Raw genomic sequence first — 16,054 nt, 5'->3', positions numbered from 1 at the left:
CATCAGTTCACTCAGTCCCATGTAATTAATTTTTTTTTTCATCTTGATCTTTTGTTAGCACTTTTATGAGTTCATCAGTTTTTCATTAGAGTTCTGAAAAATGCTTATTCATTCAGTTCAGCAGTACAGTCAGTTACCAGAAACCTGTACTTGTCAGAGTCTTTTCCATGAATTTCTTGAAGATGAAACCCTTTTATAGGAACATATTTGCAAAATCATCAGAGTACACCCAGAACTGTCTGTAAATGACAAAAGACTTAAAAATGACCACGGTTAAAGATTTGATGAAAGTTCATAATAATGCAGTTGACAAGAAAATTAGTTATTTCTGAGATATACATTTTAAAGTAATAACTAGGATTATTACTTATAACATTATACCAGAACATATAAGATTTTTAGAAATTTCATGTAATGTCTGACACATTTATATTAACATATTTCCATACATATTTCCATACAAATACAAATATAAGATTTTTAGAAATTTCATGTAATGTCTGAAACATTTATATTAACATATTTCCATACATATTTCCATACAAATACAAATATAAGATTTTTAGAAATTTCATGTAATGTCTGAAACATTTATATTAACATATTTCCATACAAATAACCCAATGAAAGTTTAGTATTAGTTGTTTTGTTTGTTTTTTTATACTGCAGGTTCTTATTAGGCATCAATTTTATACACATCAGTGTATACATGTCAATCCCAATTGCCCAATTCAGCACACCACCATCCCCACCTCACCGCAGTTTTCCCCCCTTGGTGTCCATATGACCATTCTCTACATTTGTGTCTCAACTTCTGCCCTGCAAACTGGCTCATCTGTACCATTTTTCTAGGTTCCGCATACATGCATTAATATACGATATTTGTTTTTCTCTTTCTGACTTACTTCACTCTGTATGACAGTCTCTAGATCCATCCATGTCTCAACAAATGACTCAATTTCGTTCCTTTTTATGGCGGAGTAATATTCCATTGTATATATGTACCACATCTTCTTTATCCATTCGTCTGTTGATGGGCATTTAGGTTGCTTCCATGACCTGGCTATTGTAAATAGTGCTGCAATGAACATTCGGGTGCATGTGTCTTTTTGAATTACGGTTTTCTCTGGGTATATGCCCAGTAGTGGGATTGCTGGGTCATATGGTAATTCTATTTTTAGTTTTTTAAGGAACCTCCATACTGTTCTCCATAGTGGCTGTATCAATTTACATTCCCACCAACAGTGCAAGAGGGTTCCCTTTTCTCCACACCCTCTCCAGCATTTGTTGTTTGTAGATTTTCTGATGATGCCCATTCTAACAGGAGTGAGGTGATACCTCATTGTAGTTTTGATTTGCATTTCTCTAATAATTAGTGATGTTGAGCATCTTTTCATGTGCTTCGTGGCCATCTGTATGTCTTCTTTGGAGAAATGTCTATTTAGGTCTTCTGCCCATTTTTGGATTGGGGTGTTTGTTTCTTTGATATTGAGCTGAATGAGCTGTTTATATATTTTGGAGATTAATCCTTTGTCCGTTGATTCATTTGCAAATATTTTCTCCCATTCTGAGGGTTGTCTTTTCGTCTTGTTTATGGTTTCCTTTGCTGTGCAAAAGCTTTGAAGTTTCATTAGGTCCCATTTGTTTATTTTTGTTTTTATTTCCATTACTCTAGGAGGTGGATCAAAAAAGATCTTGCTGTGATTTATGTCAAAGAGTGTTCTTCCTATGTTTTCCTCTAAGAGTTTTATAGTGTCCAGTCTTATATTTAGGTCTCTAATCCATTTTGAGTTTATTTTTGTGTATGGTGTTAGGGAGTATTCTAATTTCATTCTTTTACATGTAGCTGTCCAGTTTTCCCAGCACCACTTATTGAAGAGACTGTCTTTTCTCCATTGTATATCTTTGCCTCCTTTGTCATAGATTAGTTGACCATAGGTGCGTGGGTTAATCTCTGGGCTTTCTATCTTGTTCCATTGATCTATGTTTCTGTTTTTGTGCCAGTACCATACTGTCTTGATTACTGTAGCTTTGTAGTATAGTCTGAAGTCAGGGAGTCTGATTCCTCCAGCTCCATTTTTTTCCCTCAAGACTGCTTTGGCTATTCGGGGTCTTTTGTGTCTCCATACAAATTTTAAGATGATTTGTTCTAGCTCCGTAAAAAATGCCATTGGTAATTTGATAGGGATTGCATTGAATCTGTAGATTGCTTTGGGTAGTATACTCATTTTCACAATGTTGATTCTTCCAATCCAAGAACATGGTATATCTCTCCATCTGTTGGTATCATCTTTAATTTCTTTCATCAGTGTCTTATAGTTTTCTGCATACAGGTCTTTCGTCTCCCTAGGTAGGTTTATTCCTAGGTATTTTATTCTTTTTGTTGCAATGGTAAATGGGAGTGTTTCCATAATTTCTCTTTCAGATTTTTCATCATTAGTGTATAGGAATGCAAGAGATTTCTGTGCATTAATTTTGTATCCTGTAACTTTACCATATTCATTAATCAGCTCTAGCAGTTTTCTGGTGGCAGTTTTAGGATTCTCTATGTATAGTATCATGTCATCCGCAAACAGTGACAGTTTTACCTCTTCTTTTCCAATTTGTATTCCTTTTATTTCTTTTTCTTCTCTGATTGCCGTGGCTAGGACTTCCAGAACTATGTTGAATAATAGTGGTGAGAGTGGACATCCTTGTCTCGTTCCTGATCTTAGAGGAAATGCTTTCAGTTTTTCACCATTGAGAATGATGTTTGCTGTGGGTTTGTCATATATGGCCTTTATTATGTTGAGGTAGGTTCCCTCTATGCCTGATATTCATATCTTTTGACCCAACAATTTTACTTAAAATAATTTATCCTAGAGAAATTATCAAAGCTGTGCAAGGAGATATATATTCAAGGATATTTGGTATATGCAAGGATATACAACTGTATATAAGGATATTTATGATATTATAAATTTAGAAACAACCTAAATATTCAAAATAGAAAATTGAATATACTGTGGTTTATATCTATAATGGAATGCTGTGCAAAAATTAGGAATGCTTTACCAGATAGTAGTAAATGACAAAAGATGAGTTTAAGTTTTAGGTACACTCTGATCCCAATTACTCATGCAGTTATTCAGCCATTCATTCACAAATACTTAGTGACAGTCCAGGCATTGCTCTAGAATTTAGAGGTATAGTGCTATGTGGGGGAAAACCCAAAACAGACCCTTTCTTTGACTTCATGGAACTTACAGTCTAGTCAGGAGAGTCAGAACAATAAACAAATAATTTGTCAGTGATAGCACTTTGGAGAAAAATATAACAGGGTAATTTAAATAGGGAATACCAAGGAAAGGGAGCAGGAAGTTTGCTATTTTATATAAGGTGAGTCAGGGAAGTCTCTGAAAAGTGACATTTGAATAGAGACCTGAAAAAAGCTAAGGAGAGAGACAGAACGCAATGTTTTTATCTGGGGGAAGAGTATTCCTGATGGAGGGAACTACAGGTCCAAAGACTTCAGGCAGAGATGTGTATGTGTTCCAGCAGGAGCTTGGAGGTCAGTGTAGCCAACACAGATAAACCAAGGGAGAAAGAGTGTAGGAAATAAGGTAAGAGAAGTGAAGACTGAGGGTGAAAACGGAGGGCCATTTGAGTTATCTTATAGGTTGTTGTAAGCACTTTGGCCTTTAAGATTTGAAGATGAGAAGCCATTGTAGGATTTTGAGCAGAGAAATGAAATATGATTGATGTTTAAAAAGATCATTTTGGCTGTTTTGTGTAGAATAGACTGGAGAGGAGCAGGGTTGGGAGGATGGAGTTAAGAGGCTATTGTAATAACCCTGTCAAGAGATGTTGGTAGTTTGGACCAATGATGAGAAGAGGTTTAATTCTGGATTTGTAGCACATACCCACAAACATTTTTTTTTAAGAAATAACTGTTTACATATTGATGTATATATTTAATTATCTCTGGTGGGGTTGCTGATGACTTGCTTTTTCTTTATACAGACCTGTGTTTTTCAAATTTTCTGTAACTATTACTTTTAAAATCAGAAAAAAAATTGAAAGCAACTATTGTTTTTACTGTCTTTTTCCCCTGATTTGAAAGTATTATACACATTTAAAAATTTGTTATATTTCTTTCCTTTTAGTGTTAGCCATTCCTTTCTGTCTGGTGATTCAGACAATGAGTAGGTCCAACCCTTAAATCAGAACCAAGATGGTTAGTTAACTGACTAGTGAAATTGATTGAGGAAGGAAATTACACCTTCTCTTCAACCCAGGGAGGACTGTAGTCAGCATTTCCCCTATCGTCCTTGTTTTCCTTTGTGAAGGAGACTTTTAGAAGCCTGCTTTATTACATTTTTTGTAAATTTGGTGCTGCAGGGTTACATTTTTACTTATGTGTTCTGCTGTTCTTACATCATCACTGATGTAGAATAACTCAGTGACAGAAAACTGCAGTATGGATCAACAGATCGGTCACGTCTAGGTCATCCTTGCTAGTGAAATCAGTTGTGCTGCTGAGTTCCTGAAAATTATTTGTACAAATTGTTAGAATGTACTATGAATTTTCTCCTCTGGCTTACCTTTCTGATTTGCTTGATTATATCAAATATTAGAACACTTATAAACCAACTCAGGTGAGAGTTGTATTGATCTGGATGGAACGTGCTGATTGGCAGAGAGGAAAAATAAAAGATTGGAATTCAGACTTGGCTATAGATAATCTGGATGATTGAGTTTTTTTTTTAAATTGAAGTGTAGTTGATTTACAATGTTGTGCTAATTTCTGCTATACAGCAAAGTGATTCAGTTATACATATATATATACATTCATTTTTTGTATTCTTCTCCATTATGGTTTATCATAGGATATTGAATATACTTATCTGTGCTATATAGTAGGACCTTGTTGTTTATCCATTCTATATGTAATAGTTTGCATCTACTAACCCCAAACTCTCAGTCCATCCCTTCCCCACCCCCCCACCCCCTTGGCAACCACAAGTCTGTTCTCTATGTCCATGAGTCTGTTTCTGTTTTGTAAATAGGTTCGTTTGTGTCATATTTTAGATTCCACAAATAAGTGATATCATATGGTATTTGTCTTTCTCTTTCTGACTTCACTTAGTATGAGAATCTCTAGTTGCATTATTGAGTTCTTAAATGATAAATCAACAAAACTCTCATTATCTGGAAGCATAACTTGAGTTTTGGATTGCTGGAAAATAGTAGCCCTTGCTTTGATTGGCAGTGTTTAGTCCTCTAAATTACCTAGAAAATGGAGATTCTGGCTTTTTGCTCTGAGGAGTACCTCTCCAGGTGATGCAAGGAGCACAGTGGCCAAGATAAAATTTTGTTTTGCTTTGTATTTTGGTTTGAAATCATGCTTTACTTGTAAATTGCAAATATGTAGTGGCACTTGTTTTACAAATAGCAAAGTTACTTCATGGCCTGTTAGTTATACATTAATAAAAATAAATATGATTTCTTCTTTTTTATAGAAAAAGAAATATCTTAAATTTTAGATTATGAAGAAATTTAATACATGAACTACTGTTTTCATAGTCTAAAAAACTTTCTATACCTTCTGTATCTTTGTATACCTATTAAGCAACTTGATGGTAGATGTTTTGCTACGTCCGACTTGTTTTTTTGTTTTTGTTTTTTAAATGTGATCCTAAATCTTTTTTTTTTTGTTTAATTTTTATTGGGGTATGGTTGCTTTTGACTTGTTTTATTTGTTTGTTTGCCTAATTGGCATGTAGATTTTTCAGTTAAGTTTTCCAATGATCTAAAACTGGTGTTTTTGTTGTTCCCTGAATGTTTAAGTGAGAATAATTCCTTTGCTTCAAAAACAACTATCTTGCCTATTTTGTTTATGCTTTCTGAATTTCTTAATTATCAATACTTTTCTATGAATTTTGTGTGGTACTGTGGAAAGGAAATAGTCTGCCATCACTCAGACCCTGTTGCTGAATCCCAGCTCTGCCACTGAATAGCTGTATAAATAGCTGTCAGAGCCTCAGTTTCCTCATCAATAAAACTATATTATAGATTTGTTGTGATATGCCTCTAGCATTATGCCTAGTGTGTGGTAGTAGGCAGCCAGTAAATATTACTTGTTCTGTTTTCTTTATTTATGTTTTTAATTTGGCTCCTATATTGACTAGAACCTTTGGTGATTTTGTTACAATGTAAGAAAGTTTTTGTACAGAACACTGTACAAAAGAATGTCAGTTAATGGACTTCCCTGGTGGCGCAGTGGTTAAGAATCCACCTGCCAATGTAGGGGACATGGGTTCGAGCTCTGGTCTGGGAAGATCCCACATGCTGCGGAGCAACTAAGCCTGTGTGCCGCAACTACTGAGCCTGTGTGCCACAACTACTGAAGCCTGCGCACCTAGAGCCCGTGCTTCGCAACAAGAGAAGCCACCGCAATAAGCCCACGCACCGCAGTGAAGAGTAGCCCCCGCCTGCAGCAACAAAGACCCAACGCAGCCAAAAATAAATAAATAAATAAATTAGTTAATTTAAAAAAAGGAATGTTAGTTACTAAATTTGGTCTACGTGATGTTAGATCTTTACCTCAAGTCTTGCTTTTTTCATTCTTTTTAAAGATGTTTAATGTGCAGTTTCATAGTACATTCAAAACGTGTAATTGTGCCACATACCCTGCAAGTTCTCTGTGCTAGAAGCTTTGTAAACATTGTCTCTAATCCCCACAACTGTATGGGTAGATACACTTTTTTTCATTGAACAGAAAACTTAGGATCATATCTGGAAAGCTTTAAAAAAATGTGTGTATAATAATGGGCCTATAGTTATGGATTAAAATCCATATGGTATACTGTAAACTGATCTTCTGCCATGTTATTGGAGAGTGAAGCTTCCATTATTAGACTAGAGTCATTTCCACTGGACTGCAGAGTAGTGGTTGTCAAGAAGCTGTGAGGTAGTTGAGCCTTTGCTGTTACTTGTGATATTAAATCATCCGTGAAGTCACGGTGAACTGTTAGAGGGCTCCCCCCTTTTCCCATAATATGTTATCAATTAATTCTTTTTTTTTTTAGATTTTATTGAAGTATAGTTGATTTACAATGTTGTGTTTAATTTCTGCTGTACAGCAAAGTGACTCAGTTATACATATATATATATATATATATATATATATACACACACATATATATATTCTTTTCCATTATGGTTTATTACAGGGTATTGAATATAGTTCCCTGTGATATACAGTAGGACCTTGTTGCTTATCCTATACATAATAGTTTGCATCTGCTAATCCCAAACTTCTAATCCTTCCCTCCCCCACCCACCTCCTCCTTGGCAACCACAAGTCTGTCCTCTGTATTTTTTTTTTCTTTTTTGGGTGCATTGGGTCTTTGTTGCTACGCGCAGGCTCTCTCTTCTTGCGGAGAGCTGGGGCTACTCTTCGTTGCAGTGCGCAGGCTTCTCACTGCGGTGGCCTCGCTCGCTGCGGAGCACGGGCTCTAGGTGCACAGGCTTCAGAAGTTGTAGCACGTGGGCTCAGTAGTTGTGGCTCGCGGACCCCAGAGTGCAGGCTCAGTAGTTGTGGCGCATGGGCCTAGTTGCTTGGTGGCATGTGAGATCCTCCGGGACCAGGGCTCAAACCCGTGTCCCCTGCATTGGCAGGCAGACTCTTAACCACTGTGCCACCAGGGAAGCCCTGTCCTCTGTATTTTGAGTCTGTTTTTGTTTCATAGATATGTTCATTTGTCATATTTTAGATTCCACATGTAAGTGATATCATATGGTATTTGTCTTTCTATTTCTGACTTACTTCACTTAATATGATAATCTCTAGTTGTATCCATGTTGCTGCAAATGGCATTATTCCATTCTTTTTTATGGCTGAAGAGTATTCCATTGTGTATGTATACCACATCTTCTTTGTCCATTTATCTGTTGATGGACATTTAGGTTGTTTCCATGTCTTCACTATTGTAAATAGTGCTGCTGTGAACATAGGGGTGCATGTATCTTTTCAAATTAGAGTTTTCTCTGGATATATGCCCAGGAGTGGAATTGCTGGATCATATGGCAACTCTGTTTTAGTTTTTTGAGGAACCTCCATACGTTTTCCATAGTGGCTGTACCAATTTACATTCCCACCAACAGTGTAAGAGGGTTCCCTTTTCTCTACACCCTCTCTAGCATTTATTATTTGTAGACTTTTTAATGATTGCCATTCTGACAAGTGTGAGGTGGTACCTCATTGTTGTTTTGATTTGCATTTCTCTAATAATTAGTGATGATGAGCATCTTTCCATGTGCCTATTGGCCATCTTTGGAGAAATGTCTACTTAGGTCTTCTGCCCATTTTTCAATTGGGTTGTTTGCTTTTTTGTTATTGAATTGTAGGAGCTGTTTGTATATTTTGGAAATTAGCCCTCGTCAGCCACATCATTTGAAAATATTTTCTCCTAGTCCATAGGTTGTCTTTTCATTTTGCTTATGGTTTCCTTTGCTGTGCAAAAGCTTATAAGTTTGATAGGTCCCATTTGTTTATTTTTGCTTTGATTTCTATTGCCTTAGGAGACTGACCTAAGAAAACATTGATAGCATTTATGTCAGAGAATGTTTTGCCTATATTCTCATCTAGGAGTTTTATGGTATCTTGTCTTATATTTATAACTCTTTAAACCATTTTGAGTCTATTTTTGTGTAAGGTGTGAGGGTGTGTCCTAGCTTCATTGATTTACATGCACCTGTTCAACTTTCCTAACACCACTTGCTGAAGAGACTGTCTTTTCCCCATTGTGTATTCTTGCCTCTTTTGTCGAAGATTAATTGTCCATAGGTGTGTCAGTTAATTCTTAAATCTTCATACTGTGAGTATCTTCCTTAATTTTAATCATTTTATCTTTGGCTTTTGTAATAACATTGTTTTCCCCTTAAAACAGATTCTTTTTAATGATTCTGATTATATCAAAAGGAAAATCTAGTGTATTTTTTTAAAGTTGGTATAGTGTTTTAGTTTTTCAGGAGTCACATAAAAGAATTCAATAATAATCTATACTTAATTTTTTTCTGTTAAATATTTAATTATGGTTTTAGTGTATTTTGTCATTAGTGACATAATATTCCACTAATGTTTAAAATTGCTCAGTTGTTACACATATTTATATATAAGTTATAAAAGGGAGCTTGTTTCATAATTATCTGCCTCTTATTTACAAAGACTCTGAGTGTAACAGAAGTACAGACAGATGTTTTGAGTACATTAGAGCCAAGTTTGAGTTTTTATCTTATTGGCATAGGAATTTACAATGATTCTTTGGGTTGTTTCTTTATTTAACTGACTGTTTTCAGTTTAAATATACCCTTTTCCCAACAATGATTTACTTAATTTAGAACAGTAATCTGATGAGTGCAGGGACTAGTTTAACTTAGCATCCAAATATTTGATTCTATAGTTATTAAAAAAATCAATATAAGCTATTCACCATTGTGTTGGTAATTTTAGTATGAAAAGCTTTGGTTCTTATTTCTAAAATCCTGGTTACTTATTTTTGGTCTTTTCAAAATATAATTTGTCCAATGGTATTATTAATTTCTGTGGAAAACAGTGAGCCCTATCAGAAGTATTTGGATTTTCGTTGCATATTCTGAAGGCTTACTTTAAATGATAGTTGAATATCATTATTGTGATAAATATTCTTGGATGTAGTTTGTTGTTAAATATGTTTACTCGAGGCAAATAATTGTGGACTCCATTGGGATTATTTTGCCTTACTAAACTTAATTTCTGAGGATTTTCAAAATATAGTATACATGAAATAGTTTTTCTTCCGTCTGCCTATAGCAAGAACTCATTTGTCACAGATAACTTTTTTAATACATCCCAAATGACAAGCTGCTTCCTAAACAGAATAATATCAAGAATACAGACCCTGATTGATTCTATGTTTTGGGGTTAATGAAGTATTATCAGTTTCAGAACCATCTTACTATCTTAGGGAGTCGTCTTTCTACCACTGCTAGGCTATTGGATTGGGAGCCAAGAGTGATTTTTTTCCTTCTAGATTGCCAGTCAGGAAGTTTCTATGATGAGGGAAATATTCCCTACATTCAGAGAATGCTGTCATCAGATGGAAAGTACAAATTGAAATAAGAAGTGTGGGAGTCTCAGAACAAAGCTTTCTAGCCCTATGTTTCATTTATGCCAGGAGAAAATGTAGATTAATTTTCATTCTAATGAAGTGGGTATGACTTTGTTTTGAAATGGTTCTGGCATTTATGTTTTTATTGGAAATAAAGGACTTTGTGTCCTTTCTTTTATTTCTCTTAATTTAAAAATTCTGTGTTTACTCATCTGTTTGAAAGATTGTCAAGACCCAGACTAAGACCCAGAGTATTGTGGTTTTTTATCACAAGACAATAGTTGAAAGTGTTTGTTATTGATGTTTTAGAGAGTCCCTTTTTCAAAGTTAATAGGCCACTAATGATGGAGTTCATTATATCATTCTCTAAAATCCAAAGATGAATCTGGGTGGGAGTGGGCCAGGGAAGCAGGAGAAGGATGTTAAGTGCTTAAGATAGATGGCTGAAATGGCTTAGCAAATGGGGAGATTTTATGTCCTGTAGTCTGTGGAGAATATTTTGAGATCCTATTTCTCTTAAAATTTAGAACATTTAATAGGCAAATTCAAACTATATAGTATTAGATTTCTAAACTGTAGAAGTTAGATGCAGTCTATGGTTATAGTTTATTTTTGAAAAATTAGTTTGCTCCAGTTCTCTGTCCTATTTATATTATTATCTTATATTTGTAACTATTTTTTAACCTTAATCCATTCTTCATAACGACTTTAACTTCAAGTAACTTAACGAAATTTATGTTGATTACATTCATATCAAAGAATCTTAGTCACTGAAAGGGAGAGCTATAAAAAAAAGCAGTGAGTAGGATGCAGGTGGATTTTCAGATCCTAGTTAGAAAAATCATCTTTCAACTTACAAGCTGAGAAAATTTCATCTGTATGTTGCTGAAGGGAACTAGATCCAAAGACTTCACAAACATCTTTTTAAAACCACTTCCAAAATAGAAAGGTAGGACTTCCTCTTGAGAACTTTAATTTGCCCAGAGAATGTAGAGTTTACAAGGAGTTGAACTTCTGGCTCTTCTGTGGCCCTATCACTGCTCATTTATCCTCTCAATATAAAAGTGCTTGGCTGCTTAGCTCCACCTATTTGCTCTGGTCATGCTAAGGCAAGGGTTTTCAGAAAGTATTCTAGCTGGGGTTTTTTTTTCTCCTCTTCTTTTTTTTTTTTTTTTTAAACATATTATCTTCAGATTTTACTCTACGTGGGACTTAGGAACTGAATTCAATTTGATGTATCACTGCTCTGCACCAAATTGCCTTATAAACACTAGTGGGACAAATATTTCAGGATTTTTCTACGTGGATTATGGGTGCAATATTAGAAATTATTTTTAGCCAGTATGGAAAATACACTGTGGATCAATTTAATAATGCATTTACTCAGCAGACATTTATTGAGCTCATATTCCATAAACAGGTACTAGGAGTACAGAGATAAATAAGATGTGATTCCTGCCCTCGAGGAGCTCATTGTCTGCTTCGAAAGTCTTAAACTTTGACACAAAGAAATAAGAGACTCAACTAGCTAGTCTCCTGGATGTGAAAAATAATGAACTGCAGAGGCAAAGCATGAGTTGTTGGATGTTGCTGTTCTGTTTTATTTTGTCTAGAAAAACCTGGAAAATAAAATTCTAGTAAACAGCGGACTTGTTCCTCTCTAGAGGGTTTTGCAGTGATATTAAATGTTTTCATAAACATTTCTGCAAGGCCTACTATGTGCAAGTATCATGCTCAACACTAGGGATATAAAATGTATGAGATAAAGTGTTTTATTCTAAACGAGGACAGTGGGAGGGAGAGCTATATATACAAATAATTATAATATGGTAGGGGTAGACAGATTTTTACCAAATTTCATACCAAGTGATTTCTCTTGGTTGCAGTGACACTAGGGAATAAGGAGAGACTAGGGTCAGGAGGTCAAAAGTCACTGCTGACTGAGGGAGACAGCCATTCTTGCCTAGGAGAATCTTTCAAAAGCTCTTCTTTACTTTTACATCATGTATCAGCAATTTCAATGACGATTACCAAGAGAAAAATCAAAATATTTCATAAAACATGAGAATATTTTTGTTACAAAGAAGCATTTTGGCTATCATAATAAAACCTCATATATTGGCCTTGCTTTGTAGTTGACCCTTTAAAGATATTTCCTTTTGGGAGCAACTTCTTATTTTGCAAATAAAAAAAGTGAATAAAGAAAGAATAAAGGACCATCTACAGTGATACTGCCAAAAATGGCAATCAGTTTGCTCTGCTCTAATTAGGTACATCTGTAAATTTGGTGTTAGCAGGCCCAGAACATTGGGACAAATAGCCTTGTGGAGTAGAACTGCTGTTTGAGAGGGCTCGATGATGGACCAAATTAGAAAATGGAGGTCTATGGGAGGTACACATCTGATATTTTTATTTCATTTCTCAGCTAGCTGAAGTGGTGGTATTATCCTTTCTTATTCCTTAAAACATCTTAAGAAACAATGAAACACTTCAGAGAACCCTTAATCTCTATGCTTTAGCTCTATTTATTAGCTGAAGTGTACTTTTCCATTAGTATCATGAGCTGCTCCTAGAATTCTATGTATCCAACAAAAGTTTTCCTACCTGGCAGTTACAGCCACTTTTGATTCCCTTTACTTTCTTTTATTTAGGAACTTTCAAAATTAGTTATTAACTCTTTGTTTACTTCGGAGATAATAGTTTTAATTACTGAGTATAAACTTATTTTTCCTATTTGAGATTTTCTTTTTTATAATCCTTTTGAAATTAAAGTGTTTTTAGAACACTCAAAAGATTCAGTCTTGAGTTTTATAGGTGTACTAGGGTATGCTTTTTTGTGGGCTTGTTTTTAACTATGTTTGGGGCAAATTATTGCTCACTTTCCATGTACTAGAATTTCACCTGTTATAGACCAAGAATAATTTCTCACCTTTTCTGTAAGAATAGTTTAAAAGGTAAGTCTAATTTATTTTGAGTGATAAAGTACTAATAGGTCATTAGATCAGAGTGGCTATTAAATTTCAAAGCATTATCATAGTGATTATGATTACTCTTGCAGCTGGAGACAGTCTTCTCTAGAACCTGTTAGGTTATTAGTCTTCTTGCTTGTAGTGAAAGGTTTGGCAAAGCTTCATTTTGAATTAAAGTTTATCGTTTTGCCATTATTGGAGATTTTATAGAATATTGACTGCATTGTTAGGAGGTATCAACTCTGACTGACTGTCAGTAACTGCCTAGAGTGTCGGTTAACAATTAGGAGGCTTTTAGGGGACATTTGGAAAGGAGTGGTACAATCTCTTAATGTCTGATATGATCGCAAGTTGGGGAAGGAGGGAGTGGGATTTGTGTTACCTATGCCATATGTTAGCCAAATCCATAAAGGTGCCTTAGAGTAGGTATTTAGCCCCACTTAAAAACTAATATAAGTCATTCTTACCATATCTCTTGTCAGAAAATCATCCTCTCTTTGTTGAAATACCTCCAGCGAGGAACTCACTGCCTGCCTGAGATCCCATTCTGTTGTTGGACAGCTCTGCAGTATCATATTTCTTCCAATCCAGTTATTGTTTTATGTATTGAATGTTCATGAAAACCTGATAAAAAGGGTTTCTGGCAAGGGTAAATTATGAGAGTTTTTTTTTTTTTTGGTATCATTTATCAACTTTTGTTTTTTGCCCATTTAAAAAAATTTTTAATTTCAAATTGGTAAATATTCACAGTAAGTTGTCCAGATAGTACAGAGAGTTCTTGTGTGTTTTTTACCTAGTTTTCCCCAATGGTAACTTCTTACAAAACTATAGTACTGTAGCAAAACCAGGAAATTGATATCCGTACAATCCATAAACCTTATTTAGATTTCACCTGTCTTACATATATTTCTCTGTGTGTGTGTTGGGGGGGGGTTCTATACAATTTTGTCATGTGTAGATTTGTCTAACTACCACTGTAGTCAAGATATAGAACTGTTCCATACACACAAAGAGCTCCCTCATACTACCCCTTTATAGTCGCACCCAGTCCTCTCCCCCATCCCTAATCCCGGGCAAACACTAATCTGCTGCCCCTCTCTGAAATTTTGTCATTTCAAGAATTTTATATAAATGGAATCGTATACTATATAGCCTTTGAGATTGGCTTTTTCACCCAGCATAATTCCCTTGAGGTATATCCAAGTTGTCACAGTATCAATAGTTATCCCAATTTTTTAAAATCATTATTGATGTCTTCTTTAAGGCCACAATAAATACTTGTCTATATGAATGACATTTGAAATATCATAAAAGTGATTTAAACTTGTAGAGCTGTTAAATTCAAATTGAGTTGTTACACAGTGTGCATGAAATTTCAGCTTTCACCATTTAATGCCAAACTGTCAGGGCTAATAAGGAGTGCAAGACTGAGTGTCAGGAGACTCCATTCTTCTGACGGTTTCTAACCAGTCCTGGCATCACATGCTCAAATTTAACCCCTTTGTCTGTGGCCAAGGGCTCTCTACCTGAGTGAGTGATTATGTGGATGAAATGAGATATAAAACTCAAAATATAAATTTTTCCATTCCATGGCAAACAAAAGTAAGTATGTAAGGTACAAATGTTAACTGTGGTTGTGTTTGGTGTAACGAGATTGACAATAAGAGGTGGTGTGTGTTTTAAAAAAATAACTTGTCTTTATTTTCCAATATCTCCATAATGAATGCATTTTATCTTTGTTTTTCTATTTATAAAAATAATGCATACTTATTAAAAATTGAAACATGACAATTATATACATTAGAAAGTGAGAGCGTACTTAAATTTCTCACCCAAAGTTAACTACTATGAACTATTGTTTATTTATTTTGGTATACATAGAGTAAGCTTTAGTTATTATTGTTAAAACAAAAATAAGAATTTCCTATGCACATTGTTTTGCATCTTTCTTTTTTACTAAGGTATCTTGAACATTTTTCCATATCTGTACACATGACTTTAATAACTATATAGTTACTTCACTGTGCACATGTACTGTTCTTTCATTTATTTAATTACTCTTCATCGAATGCCTACTGTGCTCAAGGCACCATGCTGGGGAAACTGTGATTAATAATACATGAAGCTTACATTTTAGAGGGAAGACAGACATTAATAATGATTAATTTCTTAATTGATTATTTGATTACAAATGTAATATGCACTAAGGAAAAGCAGTATAGAGAGCCATGCATGTGCCTGTCAGAGGGACTCAGCCAGGTCTGGGAACCGAGGATCTCCCAGAGAATATAACTTTTGAGCTAAAATCTAAGGATGACTATGTGTAAATTAAGATATGGCTGGTGAAGGAGTAATACATAGATGAGTAGATATTAATGTATTTATCATTTAACTAAAATGAAAAGCCATAAACCTATTGGATGTGTGAATACACATGCTTATAGAGGAAAACAAAATTGGTAAAATATATCGCAAAGTGTTAATACTGTGGTGGTATTACAGGTACCTTTTTTTTTTTAACAGACTTTTAAGAGCAGCATTAGCTTTATTGAAAAATTGAGAAGATGGTATAGAAAGTTCCCATATACCCTCCCCCGCCAAAACACACACACACACACACACACACACACACACACACACACACACACTTTCCCCTATTAACATCTTACAGTATTGTGGACATTTGTTACAATTAATAAACCAATATTGATATATTACTATTAAGTTCCAGGAGCCCATCCAGGGTGCCACATTATGTTTAGTTTTTATGTCTCTTTAGACTCCTTTTGGCTGTGACAGTTTCTCAGACTTTATTTTTGATGTTCTTGACGGTTCTGAGGCATACTAGTATTTTGTAGAATGTCCCTCCATTGGCATTTGTCTTTTTTTTCATGATCATACTGCAATGTGGGTTTTGGGAGGAGACCATAGAGGTAGATGCCATTCTCATCA

General features: G+C 34.9%; 1 protein-coding gene across 11 annotated transcripts in view; it reads left to right on the top strand.

Moving 5' to 3' along the window:
* PEAK1 (pseudopodium enriched atypical kinase 1) overlaps positions 1-16,054 on the top strand; it is a 303,507-nt gene that overhangs the window by 85,545 nt on the left and 201,908 nt on the right. The gene's annotated exons all lie outside the window — the stretch shown is intronic.

The sequence above is a fragment of the Balaenoptera musculus genome, chromosome 2, assembly GCF_009873245.2.
Source record: "Balaenoptera musculus isolate JJ_BM4_2016_0621 chromosome 2, mBalMus1.pri.v3, whole genome shotgun sequence".
NCBI lineage: Eukaryota > Metazoa > Chordata > Mammalia > Artiodactyla > Balaenopteridae > Balaenoptera > Balaenoptera musculus.
Note: the sequence above shows the minus strand (reverse complement) of the source record. Positions and strands in the feature narration are given on the sequence as shown.